The 21,790-nt window shown below is 33.4% G+C and overlaps 1 pseudogene across 1 annotated transcript in view; it reads left to right on the forward strand.

Annotated features, from left to right (window-relative positions):
* LOC143230773 (transmembrane protein 272-like) overlaps window positions 1–21,790 on the forward strand; it is a 36,465-nt pseudogene that overhangs the window by 3,848 nt on the left and 10,827 nt on the right. Inside the window, exons 3-6 of the transcript XR_013016624.1 lie at window positions 1,539–1,665; window positions 3,835–3,945; window positions 6,324–6,383; window positions 8,192–8,385. The product of XR_013016624.1 is annotated as a transmembrane protein 272-like (transcript). The remainder of the gene's footprint in view (window positions 1–1,538; window positions 1,666–3,834; window positions 3,946–6,323; window positions 6,384–8,191; window positions 8,386–21,790) is intronic.

Consider the following 21,790-nt stretch of genomic DNA (forward strand, 5'->3'; position numbering starts at 1 on the left):
TCTGTTTCTGCCATTTGAGAAGATTGATAGGTGTGACAATTTTTTTATATTCTTTCTAATTTTGCTGAAAGTTGGGACATTTTTAAATGAGTTATTTATATGTTTTGAGTGAGCGTGAACTACAAAACTTGCAGAAATATATATTTTTGATATATAATAACAACACAATAAGTAAAATAATCTGTATTGAAGTATTGCCATGATGGTATATTTAAATAATTAGATTACTATAAATACATTTCTAATGCACAAATAATTCCTACTGTCTTACTTATGTAAAAAGACATTATTAAATAGTTGACATAGTAAAACAAAATTATCAAGTAGATAAAAAAAATTTGATTTTAATTTTTACTTGTGAACCAGAGAAGCTGTAAAATTGATATTTTAAACAAAGGACTCAGTATCATAAGAATAAAACTAAATCCAGAAAAAAAACCTTCATTTGTCATGGTAATGAAGGGTAATTAAAATATATTAGAATTCAGTGGTATTTATTTCCCACATCACTGTTAAGAAAACATTTAAGAGCTGTTTATTACTGGATGTATTCATTGACTATTAGGATTACCTATCAGAACCAAGAAGAAAATTGAATAATTTAGATAAAATATTTTGATAACATTATTCATTGCATAGTAGTATTAACTCCTACTGATAGTTGATTAACCAGATTTTAATTTTCAGTATTTGTTTACCTGACCAAACACCTGACATTTGATATGTGAAATCATAAACCTCCTTCTGGTAGCTGAAGGACCAGACTTGAATTTCAACTGTTTGCATTGCTCATCTTGACCAAACTCCTGACATTTCATACAGGAAGTCTTAGACCTGTGTTTAGTAACTGAGTGACCAGATTTCAATTTCAACTATTTATTTTCCTTGACCAAACACCTGACACTTAGTACATGTAGTTAGTGATTTGTTTTTTAGTACAGAAATAACTTGTATATGTAATGCAAGAAAAGCAACATTATGTGGTTTATGATAATTATTTTAAGTAGCTTCAGTATTACTTTATTTGAAATGCTACATTTCAGTAATTTAAGCCACAGTATGTTGTTTTTTTCAGTAGTTTCCTTTTTTTAATATATACTATAGTAAGCTGTTATTTAATTTCTGGAATATTGTAAAACTCAGTGATTGAGTTGAAATGTTATGTTATCAGAAAACCTTATAAAATCTCTTATTTTGTTTTTGGCTTAGCAATATTATCTTAAACAGGTACATCATCATAAAATGTTTTGCTGAGAAAGGATGTGACAATTATTTAGTTAACAATAATGGTATTTATATATGCCTTAATTTGCATTGGAAAATATTTCTTTCAATTAAACACCTTTGTTTCTTAAAAGCGTAAATCTTGGTTGTCTGTTTTCAAACATATTTTATTGATATTTCAACTAATTCATCAATGAAAAGGACCAATATGATGTACTAATGTTAGAGATGATAATCAAATACTGTGTGATTATAATGATCTTAGCAGTGGTTTCTGTAAAAAAAAAAGTTAATCTGATTTTTCATCATTTCAGATAGATAACCAAAACAGCCTTAATACTTCACCTCCACCATACTCCCAAGTACCAGGAACTGTGCCTATTCATCAAGGAAGAGGGTCAGGCCCACCACCCTCGTATGATGAGGTTGTCAACCCTAATGGTAAAGCACCTTGTGATGACACTACAAACTTTTTTTATGAAGCTGTAAAGTTTACTGATGAGGCATCTTGAAGAACAGTAAATTAAGTAAATAAAGAGTAAACTTTATTACATGTACTATCAAACCTGAAACTATACAGAAAAGTAATTACGTCATCTTAAAGTGTGTCAAATCTATTTAATATAGTGCTCAAAATCATTTATTTTTCACTTTGTTTATTGAGCAGTTAGTAAATATTGTACATTGCCCTAAAAAAACACCTTCTGTATGTCCCTATTAGGCCTATTTGTATTCACCAAAATAAAGTTATTTTTTTTCCAGTGAAATATATTATTACCACTTAAAATTTTGCCTATATTTAATTTTCACATTTGTTAACACAAACTCCCCTTAGCTAGGTAACCTTTGTTATGGGTAAAACAAGAGTTATTGTGGATATAATTTTCAGGCCCTGTAGACTTTAAAGTTTGATACTACAGGATGAAAAACCTTCCTTGATTGGTTAAAGTAATATTTCTGGTAACTTCAAGAAATAATCATTTATAAAAAAAAAAATAGTCCTAAAAAATGAAATGCTTCATATACAGCTGAAAATATTTTGTGTATAAATGGTCATTCTATCATTGCAAGTATTAGTAGAACCTATGATACGGTATGGTAAATGTAAATGTTTCAGATGTGGATGAAGTGTGTCATGGTACACTTGTTGAACTGAAATTGAAAACAAAAATGCATAACAAGAGCATCTACACAAATATTAAGGAAAACAAGATGTTGCATCTCCATGCAGAATTTGTAGTTACTATTTTTCTTCATCAGAAGATTACAAAAGATTTTATTGAAAATGTGTTTAAAAAAGCATTATCAGTGATGACATCTCTGCAGTTCAGTCATGTAATCTTAATGGATATGTTTAGAACATTTGGACACATGAAGATATGTGAAAGTATAGATTAAAGTCAAAATATTAAAAAAAATCTATTATCATGCATAGATTTTTTCATTTCCTGTATTTGGTCCAAAGTCAGAAAATGATACAGTTTACATACAGGTGTTACTGGTAGGTTATATAACATTTTAAAATCAAGTATTCAGCATATATCACAAATTTATACATTAAAAATACAGTGTTCATAGACACTTGTAGCATAATAACCTTCATAATAATGCATTTCTGAACATTTTCAGCTGTGTTTGCATACAGTAAAAAATGTGTGTCACTAGGTGGTTTGCCCCTACTTTGATTCGTATCTTGACAGCCAAAAGGACTATGAAGAATCTGTGAGAAAATTGGTCATCATCTTATCCTAAACATTATAAAACTGCTATTCAGTGCCAAAAAAGTAGTCCTTAGTCACCAACCTTCCAAAAGTTTGTTGAAAATAGCAAGTAAAAAGGTTACTGAGTTCATAAAGTTGGTACTGAAAATTTAATTAAAAAAACCAAAAATGCCACACTGAAGGTAGAATACATGAAGTTAAACTGATCAAAACTTGTTCTTGTTTCATGTGAAATAGGAATTACTATGTATTATTGTGAAATCAGTTTATTCAATTTCTGTTCTGACTTTATAGCTGACAGTGATTTGAGGGTGATGTTTGTGTGCTTTCTGATGAAGTTTTTATACTACAGGTTTCAGACAGTATCTGCATTGGTTAAATCACTGTGATGATGTGCTTTCTTATTAAATAATGATAATAAAAACTGTATATAAACTTTTATTTAAGATTGCATTTATTGTATTTTCCAGTGTCACAATTACAGTTTATCATTTATTTATAATATTATAATATAGAAACTGCCTTCCCTGCAGATTGCTGCTATGTTAGAACAGCTTGTAACTGTTCATTGAGCAGACCAAAATGTTCAAGTGAACAAGCAAAATACATTCCAGAGCAGGAAGGTATAACAGTTTTTGAGAAATCAAATTGTCCATGTTCATTTAGTCTAATGGAATTACCCCTTAAAATTTATCTATTGGATAAGAAAATGTAATAGTACTTCATTGTAACAGGTCTGTTATTTTAATGAACACTTAAAATAAATTGATGTAACATTACAGTATCACAGTACCTGTTTCAAAGAATTTCTAATCATTTTGCACCAGTAATATATAAATGTTATCTAAAACAATTAAATTGGTAGTTATAAGTTTCTTGTAAAATGTAGCTCCTCCACCTACCTACCAATCTTTGTTTGGTCAAGTTCGAGAGGCAAAGAAAAACTCAAGTGGAGTTTTGGACTTTATTCGAAAGGTCATAGTGCTGATACTAGGAACACGTAAGCTTGAGAGTGTTCTTATTTTAAATTTTCTAGGTGCCTTCAGATGTAATACACTATTATATAGAATAAAACAGATTTGAGTAAATTACTATATGAAGTATCTTGTAACATCAGTTTTCTTCAGAAGTTTACTGATAAATGAAAAATGAGATAATAATTATTTTGAAATTTTATTCTGGTATCTGAATAATCAGTTTTAGATAAAATATGTTTTACCTAAAACAAACTTATTAAAAAGGTAAAAAAAAATCATTTGTTCTCAAATAATCAAATAAAATAAAAAATAGTAGTATCTTGCAGTTATTATTTGATTTTGTAGGTTTATCTTGGGCTAACCTGTAAACAAATTTCATTGTTCAGAAAAGGAACTGAAAGTTAAAAAAGTAGAACTTATTAATTGAATTTGACTTCTAAGATATTAAAAATAGCTGATTGAAGTTATATCCTCTAGGAGAGAAACCACAAAATGCTGATGTCAGATGCTGTTAAGAGTTTCATTGGATGTGTGACATATAACAACAACTTATAAGTAAAACAAACAAACAAAAAAGATATTTCATTGGTATGAATCAGTTGTTACACTAGTTGACTGGTTTCACTTGGAAAATATTTTTTTAATTATTAAGATTTCTAATATTTCATTTCCATAAATAAAACCAATTTTCTTGCAAATTTAACGGGTTATGTAATTTGCTTTCTTTTTGTTTCATTTTAGTAATATTAGAGTTTGAAGAAAAAAACCTTAAATGTTTTTGTAACATGTTTTAAGTGCACATGCTCAGTTATTCACTTATGTTAATGTTACACGATACAAGTTGCACTTGATAAGGTATGCATTATGTAAGAACCTCACATGATTAACAGAACTGTATGTAATATGTTCAATTCATACATTCTATGTTTAAGAAATAGTCTTACAAAAAGTTATAAAATGTTGTAAAGTTGTGATTTGTTTTTACAAAGTGTAAAAGTATTTATTAAGTATGTCAATTTTTTGTAATTATTATTAACAATAAAAAAGTTAATCATGTGAGTGTAAACAAATGATAAAATGCAGATTTTGTAGTAATTGTAAGTGTTCACATGAAGCAAGTGCTGTGCCCAAATTGTTGAGGACATACAGTTCCAAAATGAAACAAATAAAACAACTGAAAGGGGATTAAGTACACACATCAAAAGATACAAGCAAGAGATTTTAAAGGGATGTAAAAAATGAACATGAAAATCCCATGCAACAGTATTGATAATGTAAAGATAATTCATCACATGTAAACTGTAGATAAATGTGTTTTCAGAGAAAATTGATCTGATCATGATGAGTGTCTTAGATCAATATAGTTCCTAGTGGCTCAGTGACACGTCTGTGGACTACTAATGCTAAAAACTTTATTTTGATGCTCATGGCAGACACAGCACAGATAACCTCTTGTGTAGCTTTGTGTTTCATTACAAATAAATAAAATTGATCATTATGTGCAAAGTTTTTTATAATGGATATTTATATGCATTGAATATAACTTAAACACTTGTTCAGTATAGTATTAATATTTTAGAACATGAAATTGTCATTATTATTAATATTTACAGCTCTAATTAATTTTTATATGATATGAAATTTGAAACTTCACTATATAACCTATTTCTCACAGAACATATTTAATAGGAAGCAACATTACACAAGCTGTACAGTTTCTTTCATGTGGTATGATCAACATATTGTGGTTTTATATCCAATAAAACTTTGCAATTTAAATTGAAAACAAGTTTTCACTAGTCAGGCTGAATTTCAGTAAAACATGTGTGATATATATTGTTTTCAAAAACATCATTTAATCATTAACACGTTTCACAGTTGTACGACACCTAAAAGCTGTCAGTTTTAGTTCTGAAACTAGTGAATGTGAACTTTCAATACAATAATTTAATCTAATAAACATTACTTTTCACTGCAGACTTTGCTAGGAAACATTTACTCTTGAAAACTCTGAAGCAGTGGTGTAAAACATTTTTTCATAATGTTACTGCAGTAAAGTTCAATCACTTTTAAATTGATATTTTTCTCTGTAAGTCATGTTTCACTGAATACTTGTAAAACCTTGTCCCACAGTTATTATTATTTAATTTTTGGGTATAATAAAAACTGATTATATTTTTTAGTTTATGGGTTTGATGTATAAATTTTATACACCTACACCTTTTGTATTTGAACATTACAGATATGAAGTTTAGTGCACTTAAGTGAATATATTTAAAACAGTTAGAATGAAAGTTGGTAATGAATAATTGTACATTTATAAAATGAAGGAGTTTCTTACTTTTTTATGACAATTAGAAAACAATATTTTCACAGTTTTTCATGCTTTTTGTACTTCTAGTTGGATGCTCAGTGGTCATTGGAATTACTGTTGTAATTCCATTCTCAATGATCATTATTGGTAAGCTTCTAATTTTTTTATATAAAATATTATGAACAACATAAAATGATGAAGTGTTTATAATGGTAAATATGCATATATAAACAAAACTTTTGTCTTGTACTTCCACATAAATTGGTGTTTAAGAAAGTGCTATTAGGATGTTTTTTGTTTTAAATAAATAACATAAGATTATTTTTTGTTTCAAATGGTTAATAGAAAATGATAGTTTTAATTCCCTTAGACATTTACTTATCAGTTAATGAAATTATAGACTTGTTTTGAGAGTTATGACTTCATTTACATTTTAGATAAAAACAGCAAATTTCAAAATTAAGCTAGTATACCAACCATTCAGTTGTTTACCTCAATTAATGATGTGAAACTGAAAAAATTTAATCAAAGTATGAAGAGAAAAAGTTCATCAGATATGTTTGTTGACATATTTCCAAGTGGTACTGTGTGAATTCTTTTAGCAACAAAATTCCTTAAATGTTGTAACAAATAATATTTCTTCATCTGATGAACAACTGAGTGACTGTTAACAAACACAATTAAGTTTTTAAGATGTTATCATTGTGCAAAATCTAGAAGTGTAAATAAATATATCAAGACCAACTTTTTTTTTTCTTCCCTACATTTAAATCATAATTTTAACCCAAAACTTTAGTTACTTAACTAATTATTTTTTGGATGCTCTACAGGGTGCATTCAAATGTAACCATTGTTTTATGTTTCATTATCATCATAATAGAGCAATGTAGTTTTGGTGAATTGGAAATGAGTAATAGGTGTAGATTTTGAAAATTACTAAACTTTATTAAAATTTTTGGAATCTCTGATAACCTATCCTGACAATATGGAATAGGCTGGTTTTGAATGAGAATTTTGTGGTGTGACTGATTTCTGATTTGACAAAAAGATTGGAATGGAACAAGAAAGGGAAGTGTGAAAAACACAATAATTGTTAAGGGGGGAGAATAAGGAACTAGTGAAGTGAAAAAAAAGTACTGAAAGAATCAAATTTATTATAAATTACACAGTATGGAAAGAATACAAATAAAGATTAGAAAGACATTTCGTATAGTGTGTATTTATAATACCTAATATTAAGAATAAAATAACATTTCTTCTTTCTTTGTAAATAGGATATATAATGAAATACTGTGTTTAAGAATAGGTGGTTATAAGGCACGAATAAGGGTTTTATCTGCAAGTTGTCCAAAAGATAAACATTTTGAAATAATTGAGACACATACACATGATAATACATGTAGAATTGTCAGTGACCTGTAGTGTAGAAGTTGTGCAATGTGGAGAGATAGTTTGTTTTTTTCATGGAATAGGATTTTTTTTTAACTGTAAGAACTTTGTTTTTGTACACGAACATAGAGGAGTGAGATGGGAACATTTGTAATTATGAGAACATCAGTTTTGATACACAAACACCTAGCATTTATTCCCAATGTCTAAATTTGCTTTAATTATATAAAGTATCTTCTTTAAAGTATGTTAAGAAGCTCTTTGTAGAAGAAACACTTTCCCAGAAAAAAATTAGAAAATTAAACTAACTGATCTCTTATATTAATCGAACTTATACTATTGTCACCTTATTCTAATGGATATTTTAAAATACTGAACCATATTTCTGTATGTTTTGGTGTGTAACATGTTCATTTGTTTTCAGATTATTGATTGTACTGTATCACCAGATGCATTCAGACCTTGTAAGCTTCTCACAAGAAAATGAGGTTTTTATGTTAATGAGAATTATTATTACATGCCAACCAATAAGATGGGTTGTTTTATTTTTTATTTACAAATTTTAGGATCTTCTTACATTGATGCCTGTCCAGCAGAAAATAAAATTCAATATACCTTATCGTAGCTGGTGTTTTTGGGGTTCTAAAAAACCTCCTGAATTTCTGGTCAAGGTGTAGAAAGAATGATGAAGAAGACCAACTTAAACAGAATCCTCGAGATACCATTTTAACCTGTTTCCTTTTTGCATGGTTTATAGCAGGTAATAGTTTTATGAAGGTGTCTTTATTATGGTTTAATGTGAAGTTGATACTGGTGTGACATGTTTGTCATATATTTTAAACATAGTTTTTAGCATGAGAAGATGCAAAGACAGAAATCTGAAATTCTGCCTGATTATAGGAAAAGTAGAATAAAACAGATGGGTAAGATAAATGACTTATATTTGGAAACCTCAGTTTCACAAAATTCATAAGTAGTGTTAAGCATTTCTCCAAATCTAAACTGAAAAGAGCTTTTATAATATTAAAAATTGCAATTTATCAAATTTCTATAAAAATTGTCTTTGATTATGTGTACATAAATAAATAAATTACACTTGCATTTTATGTTAAAACTTTAAAAAAAAAATAAGAATTAGTAATTCTTGTTCTACTTGGTGAAACAAAATGAAATAGCATATTGTGAGGTTACTATTACTAAATTAATTTCATTAAAAATAAGCTGAATCTGCTGAAAGAGTACTTCTTGCTTTATTTTCACAGTTCGCTAGTACTATATTTCTTTTCAAACATGATTTAAGTACTTTTTGACATATAAAAACAACTGTTTATGTTTTCAACAATGACATCAATTTATTTAATACTGTTTGCAGGAAGTCATGAATGTGAAAATGCATTTTATCAATTTTAAGAGAAAAGAAAAAATTCTGTTGTATACAAGAACACTTTTGTGTAAAAACTACAAACTATGGTGTTTGTACAAAATGAAGTCTACATTTGTTTAAAACACAATCTTCAGATTATTTTTCTTTTCATGTTTAACCTGTCTCACTCACTCTTTTCTGAGTGTGAGATTTCTAGATAATTCTGTGCATGATGTTAAAAAATACATGATTTTATAAAATCAATTGAACACAAAGATATGATGCCCTATAACCCGAGTTCTTTCAGAAGGTGGACTTTTCTTTATCAAGGGCAAACTGGAAAGTTTAAATAATTGTAGTTATCTCTTACTACGCATAAGTAAAAAACTAGAAGTTACTTTCTTTAATCACAATAAATTTTGAGATCATCAAGATTATTTCAGATAGTAACAGCTTTTTTATCATTTTTCATTTCTAGTCCATAAACATTTTGTTAACCATTTTTAAACCACAATTACCTTCAGACAGTTCCCAGTAGATATGCTTCTTTTATTCATATTTTTAACATAAAAAACTTTAATTTAGAACTTTTCATTCTTTTACGGTGAATCAGACATGATCTAGTAATAAATGTTCCAGAGTATGAATCTGAGAGTTCATGTTTTGCACATTGTTGCCACATAGAAAATGAAAGTTACTCCATGCACTTTGAGATTATGAGTGCATTATAAGAGTGATAGTCAAACTGGCTGTGATTTGGTAGATTTCTGGCATTTCTATTGTAAGACATGGTGAGGAAAATGTTGAAGTAGAGTATCAGAGCTGGAAATACAAAATACTAGTGCTAGTAGTAGGCTTAATCCAAAATTGTATTGTCTGATTTGATGTTTTTGCTAAACCTTATTCAGTATTTGAGGCTTCTTTTATTTTAGCTGACTAATTGATAGAAAGCCCCTCCTCAAGTAATAAAATACTTTTTAAAACTGAGAGCCCCAAACACCTGGGAAATGCACAAAATCTCCAAGGTAAAATGTAAGGTGTTCAGAAAGGATCAGTGCAGAAATAAGCTTCAAATAAATTGCCCTTGTTATAATGGTGTACACTTTTGCCCATTTGTATATAATTACATAGAATAGATGTCTATTTTGTTAAACATAAGTTTTATGTGTAGCTTATGTTTAGATGTAGCTTAAATTGGACACTAAAAAGAATAATTTGGGAGAAGCAAATATTTTGCAAAATATGCAAAATCATTTACTAATTAAGCACTTTTTATTACAAACTGAAAATGCTTTAAATGTATTAAGTGTTGCAGATTCCAAAATTATTTTCAGTGTCATAAGTTTTTATCCTTTTGCATTGGTTGGAAGAACCTGATCATGCATTAAAATACAGAATTTATAGACATCATAAAGTATTCAATTCATTTTATAAAAATATTTAGCATAATTTTAAAGTAAAACTTCTTCCTATTAAAAAATTTAAAATGATTTATTTCAGTTATATTTTGGGTCATCCTTACACTTAAATGCAAATCAAGAACTTCTGCTCCTTAGATTTCGTAAAATAAAAATAGAAATATTGCAACTAACTCCTGCCTTTCTGTCATTATGTCATCATTAGAGATTACACAAATAAAATCTGAGATTTTTCAGACAGAGAAAAGTATTTTCAGTTATAATGTGGAAATCACTTGGCACTTAGACTAGTATCTAGAAATAATATATATGTTAATGGACATACTTATGGAGTGTATATGACTGTGGTTTGTGAAGAAATACATGAGATAAAAAAATATTTTGAGATCTCCTGTCTTAAGGTATATAACGGATCTATCTTTATCAGGAATAGTCTTGCATTTAAAAAAATGTAGTTGTTTTCACTTGAAAATAGGAAAATAACATTTGTATCGATTCACTTGATTTTGACTGATAACAGTATTAGTTGTCACATTTAGTGGTCATACCATGAAATAGTATAAAGCACAGAATGTATGTTAAAATTGTACAAGACTAAGATACTAAGAGGTGTTTGTACAGTATGGACATAATATCAATATTGCTTTCATAGAAGGTGACAAATGTCACTGAAATGAGATTCTTGTCAGTTGCTTGAAGAATGTTGTATAATTATGCCAAATGATCTGCCTATATTACTATATTTAAGGTATGTTATTAATTGACATAGTTTATATGTATTTGAAAGCTTAAATCATATAACTACATCACAAAAATATCTATTGTCAAACTGTCCAACTTGGAAAAGATGAAAGTGATATTTTCAGAAATACAGTTTGCAAAAACCTCTTGAAAAATGTTAGATTTCTTAAAGGAAAGAAGGTGCTTGTAATCAAACATTTGAACTTGGAAAACACCTCTGTTTCCATAGTGAATAATTGAAGTTAGATCTTGTCCTCTCATTTAGCAATGGGAATCTAGTGCTGTTCTCATAGTGAGAACACAAAGTTGAGCTTGTCCTGACATCTACAAGCTGGAATGTAGCTGTTGTTCCTACTATGAGTTCACAAAATTAAATCTTGTTCACATATTTAAAGTTATGAAGTTATCTGTGTCTTCCACAACTAGAAGTAGTAAGTTATTTCTGGCATCCATTGTGAGATGCTAAACGTTAACTATGACCTACATATTTTGAATAAAAAATTATCTTTAATATAATTCTCTGTGCTTGTTTAGAATCTTGAAGTTAGCTCTGCTCCTGTGGTTATGAAGCAGAAATTTAAATCAACATCCACAATAAGAAACGAAAGTTTTTTCTGATAATTGTGGTGCATAAAGCAGAATAGATATGTTAAATTGTATCAATTAACTGATTGAAATAGATTTCTAAATTTTTTATGTGCACCAGTTGTGCTTCAAAAGATGACTTTTACATGGCTCTAAACTTTAAATTTCATAAACTTGTACTAATACTGATGCAATAAATTTTAAAGTTGGCTTAGGTTATGGTGTTTTATTTGTTAACTGAATGTGCACGAGGTCAATTCAATGGACTTATGATGTAAAGGAATGTTCACTCTAAGTCTGGATTTACTCTGTGAATCTACACAAAATGTGGCAATCTTTCCAATACAGTAACTTACTTTCATGCACAAATACAGCTATTCATGAACTGATTGCCCTCTAGTGAGCCTTGAACTCTAACCTAATTCCATGTGCATTCCCATGTTGTTTAGTTGTGTTTAAATTGATTCATCCCCTTTATTATTAAGTGCAGCACCTAGTTCTGAGCTTTTGAGTTCCTCAAATGTTTTGCAGAACAATTACATCTGTGATCCATGAAATTTTAAATTCAGAGGGCTCTATCAACACCTTCTCTCCCTATGGAAGAGGTTCTGTCTCATTTGGGACTTTGTCATCACTGGAAGAATTTATCCCTCTGGGTTGTGCCCACATGTGTTCCTTGCATGGGTACTACAAATTCAGTGGCACCTCATCAGGGACCCCATGGGTGTGCAGATGTACCTTCCTTATTCTCTTCAGAGTGACTTCCACTATTGTGTTGTTCTTGCCTAACCAACTACCCATCCACATGGCTATATCATTGCAGATGCTTTCTTATCACCATGAGGTTCATGCTGCTCCATTACACAAAATCTCAAGCCATTGTTCTCAGGAGGAGTTATGTATTCACATCAACCTTTTGGTATTCCTTGCTGTTCATCAATTGACGGATAATTTTCTCTCACCTCTGTGGGTCAAGACAGGTATGATTCATTATGTCAAATCAGCAGTTGTCTCTTACATCACAAGTTAAGGGGGAACTTGATTCTGATACTTGTCTCTCTTTACTCTAGATTTCCTCTTCTGGTCTCACAGCCATAAAATTTGTTTGTTGGCTTGTAACTTAGTGGGTGCCCTCAGTCTTGTTCCATATTTTACTTATGAGTGGTTCCAGGTATTCCAATGACTATGTTCCCAGTTGTAAACTCCCCAACAAGATACAATTGCCTCTCTTTTGATCCCTTTTGGTGTGGATGCTTGTACATGGTGAGGGAACCTCCCAGGGAAGGTTCTGTTCTTTCAATTTACCACCTCTGGGATCTAAATATCCACCCATATGTTTGCTGTGCATGGTGACCTGTGAAGGGGAGGAGAGGATCCAGGTGGTTGAGGAGTCCAACCCTAACACACCACTTTGGCTTTGAATTCCTGCAGATGGGCAGTTTTGCGGTTGCCCCTTAGGGTCAATCGGCTGGTGTCTACTTGGGCTAGGGTCAACTAAGTAGCAATATTGGATGCTCTCAATAGGTTTTGTGCACATATATGATTCTGGTGTTTGGGTATAATACTCACGAAACCCGGTTATTGCTGCAGCATCCTTATTTGGCACTGTAGTGCATCCCATTGTAGGGCTCCATAGTGAGTGGGGCTAGTGGGCACTGAAATGTAGCTTCTTTGTCACAGATACCCATCTTTCTAACAATATAAATACAAATGGAAGACTTGAAAAAACAAATAATTGGAAAACAACCACGCATGGACAACTCTGTTGTACAGTCAATAATACAGCCAGATTCTACACCTCAATTTCTGATTCTCTATTCCTTGTCTGAGAAATTATTGGGCCAGATGTCTTCACTTTTCATTTACAAGGAATTATAGGGACTTGCTGGTTCCCCAAAGTCAGTAAAGAAGTTGTATTCTGGAGACATTTTGGTGGAAACATCTTCACCACAGCATACCAAACCTGTCTTGAAATCAAAAGCTATTGGGAATATACCCATTGAGGTTACACCCCATGCGACTTTGAATTCTTCCAGAGGAGTTATAGTTGAGAGGGATTTAAAGAACATTCCAGAGTCAGAAATTTTTACTGGTTTCTCCAGCCAAGGTGTTACCACGATATGCCTAATTTTCACCCATAAAGATGGAATTATGACCCAACCAGTGTTCTGATTCTAATTTTTACATCATTTCATCCTCCTGCCACAGTCAAAGCAGGTTATCTGAACTGTACAGCCTTACATTCCTAACACTCTCAGATGTTTCCAGTGTCAGCAGTTTGGTCACTCAAAAACATCATGTTGTGGTTCTTTGGTATATGCTTGTTGTGGTGGTAAAGGCCACAGTGCTTACAAGTGCAATCTTGAACCACACTGTGTTAACTGTAGTGGCCCACACCCCTCTTACTCTATTTCTTGCCCTAAATGGGTAGAAGAGAAAGAGGTGCAATGCTTAAAGACTGTTAATAATATCACCATCTCAAAGGCTCAGATATTATTGTCCCCAACTCTGTCTCGGACATATGCTGCTACACTCCATTCCACTACAGCAGTGGAAGTACAGACAGATCTTTCCATGCCTCCAACAAAGTTGTTTGCAAAACATTTTAAGAATCTTGTGCCCTCCATAATAAAAAAAAGTTGGCACATTTATATCTACTTCCATCTCTGTCCTTACCATTCCTCCCAGTGATTGCCCAGTTTTGCTTCCTTCAGGCTCAAATGTTTTCTCAGGTCTATCCTTTTCTGCAGCCCTGAAAATTAAATTGACCATTTGTTCACACCCTCAATCATTGGAATCTCTGTCCACAGACAGAGACCTGCTTACCCAACCCAGAGCAGGGAAAGTCAACAGATCTTCTTCCAATAAAAGAAAAAAGTGTGGTTGCAAAAAGATCATCTCCCTGCCACATTCTCCTCCACATAAATAACAATGGCCAGACTGGTCCAGTGGAACTGTCAAGGTTTTCGATCAAATTTAGTTGACATTTAGGATTTGATTCATTCTTACCATCTCGTGTGCTTCTCCGTACAGGAAACATTTCTGAAACTTGCTGATACAGTCACCTTTTGGCAACTTTCCTTGAATAGAAATGACAGGTCATGTGATGGACAAGTGCATGATGCATGATGGGGTGGCATTGCTGGTTGTTCAGGGTGTGCCCACCCTGTTCGTATCATTTAATTCACCCTTGAAGGCTGTAGCCATCTGTGTTTCCTTGGGTCATACCATCACTATTTGTTCTTTCTACCTGTCTCCTGAAGAGATCTATAATCAGTTAAATCTTGATGATTTAAATCTCATTGAGCAATTACCATCACCTTTTTTACTACTGGGGGAATTTAACGAACATAATCCCCTTTGGGGCGGTGCTAGCATTGATTGGGGGGGGGGTCATTTTGTACAGTATATGCTCTTGGACCACGGCCTGTCTCTCTTCAATACTGGTTCTTATACTTATTTTTATGCACCTAGTCAGTCTTTTACTGCTATAGAACTTTCTATCTGCTTCCCCTTCACTTTTCACTTACTTTTCTTTGAAAGTCAACAGTAATCAATGGGGCAGTAATCATTTTCCTACCATTTTGAGAGAGACTGGCCATGGTCGATGCCATCCAACCCATGTGCCTCAATGGAAGTTGGACCAGACTAACTGGCCTTCTTTCACCACTCTCTTAAAACTTGATCCTGCCATCATGTGTGAGCCATCGATAGATGACTCTGTGGCAGCAGTAACTGACTGTATTGTCCAGGCAGCTACTCAGTGTATTCCTCAAACCTCAACACATTTCCCACAGTATCCTCATCCTTGGTTGAATTCTGCCTGCCACATGACAAGGAAAGCTCAGAAACAGGCTCAGAAAATTCAAAAGGTTAGTGGTCAGGAAGTTGCTGATACCCAGTGCAACACCAATACTCTCGGCAAAAGCTTTTGTCATGCATCTATTGCTTCTGCTTCATCCCTCATCTTCTTAGCCATTAAAACATGGGCAGAATGATTGCCTCTTTCTTTACATGCTGATCGTGTCTATGACTATAATCATCCCCTTACTCTGGTGGAACTTAAACTTGTTCTTCATCGGTTTGGCAGTACATCAGTTGGACCTGATGATACTCATACTAGATGGTGTGCCATCTCTCTCCTGCCTTTCTTGCTATTCTTCTGATTGTTTTTAACCTGATCTGACAGGAGAATATTTATCCCAATGTTTGGTGCTATGCTATTGTACACCCCTTTTTCTAAACCTGCGAAGGATCCCAAGATTCCCTTGAAATACCATCCGATTGCTTTAACAATTTGTCTCTGTTAGATCTTAGAAAGGATGGTTAATGCTCATTTTGTATGGCTTCTCAAATCAAACAACCTACTCTTATCCACTCGGTGTGGGTTCTGAAGACTGGGCTCCACCATGGACCACCTGATTCAACTTGAAACATCAATCAGGGGAAACTTTCTCAAATGACAACATCTTGTTTCTGTATTTTTTTACCCTGAGAAAGCTAATGATACAATGTGGAGGTATGGTATCTTATGAGACTTCTGCTCATATGGGTTGCATGGCAATTTACCAACTTTTATTAAATATGTTTAATGACTTGACAATTCCAGATCCATGTGGGTTCAACACTTTTCCATTCTTTCTCACAGGAACTTGGAGTCTCTCAAGGCTGTGTCTTGAGTGTCACACTTTTCATTATAAAGATTAATGGCATCACTGCACAACTACCCCCTACAATTGCAAATGGTCTCTTTGTCTATGACTTCCACATCTCATGTCAGTCATCAAATATGAGATACATTGAGCAGCATTTACAGACTGCCATCAATCATTTACTGAGATGGACCACAACAAATGGTTTCAACCTTTCTCTCTCCAAAACTGTGTGCATGCACATTTGCCATTAACGGGGTATTCACACTGATCCTGAACTCCGTATTAGAAGTTGTGCTTCCTTTGGTCCCTGAGACAAAGTTCTTGGGGCTTATATTTGACTGTAAGCTGACCTTTATTCCACACATCAAGCAGCAATGTGCCAAGCATACAAGGGCACTTGACATCCTCCATGTCCTTTCTTCCACCTCTTGGGGGTGGATCAGTGTTCCATGCTAAAACTCTATTGTGTCCTTATTCAGTCAAAACTAGAATATGGATCTCTGTTCTATGGCTCTACCAGGACTTCAGCCAAGAAAATGTTGGACCCTATTCATCATCAGTGGCTTTGGCTCTGCACAGGGGCCTTCTGCACTCCTCCAGTCCAGAGTTTGTACACAGATTCTCATGAACCCCCTCTACACCTTTGTTGTTTGCAACTGTCTTTAATATATGCTTCAAAACTTCAATCTTTACTATAGCATCCCACATGGGGTTGTGTTTTCCTTCCTCAGTGAGCCACACTTTTTCATAATAAACGGTCTGCCACTGTTCCTTTTAGCCTTTGTCTCCAGGTGCAGTTGGATATATTGGGTCTATCCTTGGATGACATAGCAGTATCCACAGATCAGCTCATCCCACCATGGCTAATAACTATCCCCAAATGTGACCTTTCTTTGGGCCACCTGAAGAAGACAGATACTCCTGATTGGAAGTATCGCCTTCTGTTTGCCGAACATCTTTTGAACCATCCTTCCATTCCCATTTATACAGATGGTTTGAAATCAGATAACTCTTTGGGCTCTGCCATTGTTTGCTGTGATTTAGTTGTTGCACATTGGATCCCTCTACAAATTCTGTGTTTACTGTCAAATTGTACACCATTTCTTTTGCCCTGGATTCCGTGGATTACATAGAAGCTATGCAGTACACAAACTGTACTATTTATACCAATTCACTTAGCTCTCTGTCTGGTATTCATGTGAACAAGCTTGCCAACACTGCAGCTAAGTCTCTCTGCTCTGGCACTATCACTGCTGTGCCTGTTTCATACATGGATTGTGGTTCTATATTCAAGGATGGCTCTGTGCCAGTTAGCAGTCAACATGGAGTGAGCAACATGAAAACAAGCTTTTCCAAATAAAACCCTTTATTGGACTTATTGGGTGTATTGTTTCCATAATAATTGGAAAGAGGATGTTGTCCTCACTAGACTACACATTGGTCACAGTTTTTTAACTCATTATTTTCTTTCATCTGGGATTTAAGCATCTATGTGTTGTCTGTGTGACACTCAGGTCACAATAAGCCACATTTTACTGTCCTTCCATTGTTATGACTCTCAATGAGGGCACCATTTTAGACATGTTTTGTCCCAAGGTTTACTCTTAACGTTAGACAGTGTCACCATTGCTGGTGACACTGTCAACCTTACAAATGTTTTTAATTTTTTAAAGGCTATTGATCTTTTTAACACTATTTAAGTTTGTAATTCATAAATTAGACCTTTTTTATGATTTCTTTTTGAAGTACAACTAGTTTGACATGAAATTAGAAAATGGACATAACATTAAATAAATTAAATAACTCGAAACCAGAACTGCAAAGGTCAACTTCAGGTGTCTAATGCTGGTGTTTCTACTTACCTGTTAATTATCCTTGCGAGTTACAACTATTCAACTTATGCTACAGAATGTCCTTTAAAACTAGTATTACTGTAGTTTCTCGCTTACTGCTGTACACTAGATATAAAAATTGGATTTTATGCTGTTTAAGTGTTAATTCATAAATTCACCTTTGTCTTGTTTTATCTTAATTCCTTTTTATGAATTTTAATACATTTACTTTACTTTTAACTTTTTATTAGATGTTTGGCACAGACAATCTATTTGTTTTGAGCCATAAAATGCCAAACCCACTCACTCTTTTGATCTCGAGTTCTGCATCCTTTAATTTTAGCCATGGGTGTATTCAACCATGATTGGAAGGACCTTTATGCATATTCTAGCATCAGTTTTCTACCCTGAATAATTTCTCTCATACAGTCTGCTCTGGGATGGGTCCTTCTTGTGACTCCTTTCTGATTGGCACAGCTGTGGTTTATATACCTGTTGTTTCTTATTGAACAACTTCTATTACCTGTCCTTCCCTCTTGGTCTTTTCTTCAATAATCTCACTAAGTAGTGCTTCATCCTTCATTCCTACACACTAGTTTCACATGCAGCTTTTGTCTGGTCCCTTGAGAGGGGTTTTGGGACTATCCACACATTTAGCATCCCAGTTATCTCAAACTGTCAGTTCCTCATGTCTGTGTTTCAAAGTAAGTGGAGAATATTCCATTGTTAGTCTATTCTAAAAAGATTTTCCCCTTTCTCTCCTTCCTCTCTTGAGATATCTATTTTTAAATTATTGAGGGGAATGTAGCAGCCCTGTCATCTTTCATTTTACCATGTGTTTTCCTCTCCAGTTTATTTCACTTTCTTCCATACCCTTTATTTACTTCTGCCCTGATCTGGATTGTCACCTGTGTCCAGACCATACTTTACAGTGTTGTGTAATGCACAGCACCTTTCCTTTGCTCTCACTTCCATTTGTTTATCCAATAGAATCTGTCCATTTCTTGTGATATTCTCCAATCATCCTTCCTGGTTCTGTTCATTGGGCTATCAGTATTGCTTATTCTTCCCTTTCTCCTGAAATTTGCAAAGTTTTCTGTGTATTGTCTCATGTGATCTGTTACCTTCTAATGTCCTTGGCTGCTCATTTCCATCTTTCTTTGGAGGAGATTATCTAGAGCGGTGTTGGGCCCACTCCCTCCACCTTGGTGTTGTGCTACTTGCACGATGTAGCAATTTTCTGCTCAGTTGGACATCTTATTACCTCTATAACCTTTCTCTTATGCTGGAATAACTCTTGAGTTAGTAAGTTGTTTTTTGTTTTTGTTTTATTTTTAGGGATCATCTTCATATGTTATGAGCCCTGCTCTGTGGAAGTGGTGCCTGTCCAGGTATACCAATAGGCAAAGGTCTATCATGCTTACTGAGGAGATGAGGTTTTCTACAAGACCACTTTCTGGTTCTTCATTGTGGTATATTTCATCGTAACTATGTTTGTACTGGACAATTTACTCATGGACTAATGTAAGTAAAGCAGAAAGAGATTGCTGCCCATCTCTAATGTTCCTTAAACTGCCAGAATTGGAAACAGTCTGCTTTTCAAAACAGACTTTGCACTTTCATTGCACTTTCTCCAGTGATGTGTTCTTCTAGACTAATTTGTTTCTTCTCCTCCAAATTTCCAGTTGAATATGGCAGTCCTTACCACTTCCCAGCTTCTAACCACTTGATGTAGTGGATCATGGAGGAATCCTCCTGAGTGTGCACAATTACATTCAGTCTAGAATAGGGCAGTGATGTTCTGCCTGTGTAGAAAGTGACTATCCTCGTGCTGTAGGTCTGAAGTTTTATTCTAGATGCCACCAACCCTGAAATGGACTTGCAGTTTGCTTGTCCAGCTTGTAACCCTCCCTCCTGACTAAGAACAAGTTCCTGGGCAACTGTTTGGGGAATTGGATCAACAACATTAAGTCCTCACATGTGAATGGCTGGGAATTTTCTCCTTCCACAGACTGGATGTTACATCCCATTTCAGATTGGATTTGGACTGGTATTGACCCCTCACATTGCATTTCTACCTTTCTGACATCATCCAGATGTATATTTACAGGTTTTATTGGATGTACATACACATTGGTTTAGGTTATCAGTACAGAGGCTCATCTTCCCTTCTGGTTCCTACACTCGAGGTGAATGGTTCAGTAACCTCCTCCTGCTCGGAGATGATTAAGCCCCTCCTGGTGCTGCTGGTCGGGACTAGAGATGACCTCTCACATACAGTTCAATGAGTCCTAGCCAATTTACATACATTTCTCTTCCTTTTGGATTTGTAATGGATCACTTATTCTACACTTTACTTGTGGTGTGACACCAGCTGACTACTTGAGTGATAAGTATATCTGGTTCAGATATGGTACATTCTGTCTTTCACTGGTATTTTTCCTCTATATATGTAATGTTGGCATACTCCATGGGTGCACTTCAGATGCTTTTGAAAGGGGCTCATATGGGTAATTTTACACTTGTCCTATCTGCTCAGTGTGGGATTCTAGCTGTAATTGTAAGTGGAGGTGTAAGTAATTGTACTGGGAGTTAATGTTTTCTCACACTGAAAATATATATCCTACAAATATTATCATACTTCCCACCCATTCTTCCCACTTCCAGTATTGGCCATTTTGCCTTATCTCAAAGTGAAGGTTGGGTTCAACTACATAGAGGGAGTCAGCTGAAATAGGAGTCATGTCACATACTAATATGCCTATTTAAACGTAGTTGAATCAACTGATATACATGTAGAATTAGGTGGAAGTTTGAGACTAGTGGTAAACAAACATTTGTGCACCAGAGGACATTCAAATTGAGAATAGTTTTAATAGTGAGAATAGGTAAATACTTATTAGATATATAATTTTCTCATAGGAAAATAGTAACTTTAATGAAATGTATAAATCTTTTATAAACAGATTTATACATTTGATTGTTATACACAAAATATCAGATGTATTTAAAATATTTGTACTCAAAGTATGCCTGAGAATTAATAATAAGTCTTAGATAGACTGGTAAGATAAAGTGAAATGTGATGCTCATGTGATGAAAAAAATACTTTTGTCCATCTTATAGTTTGTGTATTGTATTTATATAATGTTTACAACCTGTGAGATTAATATATACAGTTGTTTTAATATCCCTGTATATTGTATATGTAGCATTTACATTCTACTATGAACTGTCACTAAATCAGCACTGTGAGGTAAGATAAATAGTTGGTAATTCTGACATCAAATTTGTAATATCACATTGATCAGTACCCTCTAAAAGGTTGTAGTATGTGCACTTTGACCTCATTCATGCACATAGAATTAACTAGATGAGTATGGTAATATAGTAAATGTGTAGTTGTATGATAATATATCCCATAAAACAAGGCTGGCTTATTTGATCTAATAACTTGTGATTTTGGAATCAGCATGGACTCTCACAGCTCAGCTACAGAATAAAAATAATAAGCAGTACAGTTTCAACACAAGTGAAAGGAAACTGGATTACAGTAATGAAATATAAAATT

The sequence above is a fragment of the Tachypleus tridentatus genome, chromosome 10 (assembly GCF_004210375.1).
Source record: "Tachypleus tridentatus isolate NWPU-2018 chromosome 10, ASM421037v1, whole genome shotgun sequence".
Classification (NCBI taxonomy): domain Eukaryota; kingdom Metazoa; phylum Arthropoda; class Merostomata; order Xiphosura; family Limulidae; genus Tachypleus; species Tachypleus tridentatus.